We start from the raw sequence: 2,453 nt of genomic DNA, 5'->3' as shown, positions 1-2,453 counted from the left end.
AAATATATGGAAACCAAAATTAAAAACACAATACAACTTATAATTGGCTCAAAAAATGAAATGCTGAGGTATTTGTCTAACAAAACACATACAGGATATATATATTGAATTTTTCAAAGTTCTGATAAAAGAAATCAAAGATCTAAATAAATGTAGAGATATACTATGTTCATGGGTTAGAAGACTCAACATATAAAAATGTCAATTCTCCCCAAATTTATATACAGCTTTAATGCAATTCCTATGAAGATCCCAGCAAAATATTTTACAGATGTAGGCAAGGTTATTCTAAAACTTACATAAAAAAGCAAAGGAATTAGATTTCCTGTATAGCTATAGTAATAAAAAAGGTATGCTATAGGCAGATAGACATGTCAATGAATAAAAAAATAATCAATGATAGAGAATCAATGATCAGTAAAATAAATGAAATTGAGAACTCAGAAATAAACCCACACGAGAATGGCCAACTGATTTGAAAAAGCAATTCAGTGAAGGAATGATAGTCTTTTCAACAAATGGTGCTGGAACAATTGGATATTCATAGGCAAAGAAAAGGGGGCCTCTACCTAGATTTCAAATCTTATATAAAAATTAACCCCAAATGAACCATAGCTTTAAATCTAAAACTATAAAATTCTTAGAGAAATAATATAGGAGAAAATCTTCAGGCCCTAGGGCTTGGTAAAAATTCTCAGATATAACACCAAAACCATGATTCATAAAATTAAAAAATTGATAAACTGTACTTCATCAAAATAAAAATTAAAAAAAAAACTTTTGTGAAAGCCTCTTAGGAAAATAAGAAGATAAGTTATAGACTGGGGAAAAATATTTGCAAGCCACATGTCTAACAAGGGACTCATACTAAAATATGTAAAGAAGTCTGAAAACTCAACAATAAAAACAAATCCAATTAGAAAATGGACAAAACACTTGAAGAAATATCTCACTGAAGAGGAAAAACAGATGACAAATAGCACATGAAAAGATGTTCAATATCATTAGCCATTAGAGAAGTACAAATTAAGACCATGATGAGATATTACCACACACCTATCAGAACAGCTAAAGCAACAAACAGTGACGATACCAATGCTGACAAAGATGCAGAGAAACTAGGTCTCTCGTATATTGCTGGTAGGAATGTACAGACATTCTAGAAAATAATTTAGTAACTTCTTAAACATTTAAACTACTATATGACCTAGTAATCTCACTCCTAGGCATTTATCTTAGAAAACTGAAAATTTAAGTCCACATAAAAATGTGTATTTGAACATTCATAGCAGCTTTTTTTTCAGTTCAAATAGTTAAATTTGAAAACAACCAAGATGTCCTTTAATAAGTGAATGGTTAAATAAATTGTGGTATATCTATACCATAGACTATTATTTAGCAATAAAAGGGGCAATCTAAACACACAATAATTTGAATAGATCTCAAGGGTGTTATGCTGAGTTAAAAAAAAAAAAGCCAATTTCAAAAGGTCACAAACTGAATGATTCCATTTATATAACATTCTTGAAGTGACAAAATTAAGAGATGAAGAACATATTAGTGGTAACCAGGGTTTTGGGATGGTGGGTAGGAAAGGAATGGGTGTGACTATAAGGGATAGCAGGAAGGTCTTCACAGAGATAGAACAGTTCTGTATCTTGATTGTGGTGGTGGTTACACCAATCTACATGAGATGAAATGACACAGAACTGTGCACACACATCGTTCTGATATGTATTTTCTATTACATGAGATATAAGTATTGGAGGAAACTGGGTGAAGGTTACACAAAACAAAACAAATATAATCTCTTGAGAAAGGAATTTCAAATAAAAGCAAGAGGAAATTAAATTCTCGGCAATAATTTTCTACCATATTCTTTTTAACTAGAATGTCAGGGGTTTTTTTCCTGAATGCGGAGGTTTCCAAATGTCTCCAGAGGCTCTAATAAGACTAACCCCATAGGGGTCTATGTGACAACATGCCCTTTGCTTCTTCCCTGGTCAACATTGGTGGAATACAGGAAGTTCGGGCCTTCATCCAGGACCACAGCTGTAGGAGGAACTCCTAGGACTCTGTGGGCTCTCACTAGACATGTCTCCACAATAAGGAGACATAGCAGACTGACTTGGCTCTCTGCTGTCCTTCTCTAGACCATAGGCCTCCAGCTAAATCAGAGTTAAATACCTCCAATCCAGCCTAGCCAATGACTGGTTAATATTTGGTCTTTTCATATGACTATGCTCCTTCATTCTCAAAAAGTGATTTGTATAAATTAAATATAACTCCTATGCTTGCTATCTTGACTGGCATTCTGCTATTTCTTGGCCACCATGTGTTGTCCTGCTGGGACAATGAGCCTGATTGGCCAATGTCCTTCTTGACCAATAGGCAACCACCCTGCTGGGAGGGCTGAATTGGAGTCACACTGCAGGTGAGTTCAGGCAAGGTAT

Source organism: Pteropus vampyrus, unplaced genomic scaffold (assembly GCF_000151845.1).
Source record: "Pteropus vampyrus isolate Shadow unplaced genomic scaffold, Pvam_2.0 Scaffold663, whole genome shotgun sequence".
NCBI lineage: Eukaryota > Metazoa > Chordata > Mammalia > Chiroptera > Pteropodidae > Pteropus > Pteropus vampyrus.
Note: the sequence above shows the minus strand (reverse complement) of the source record.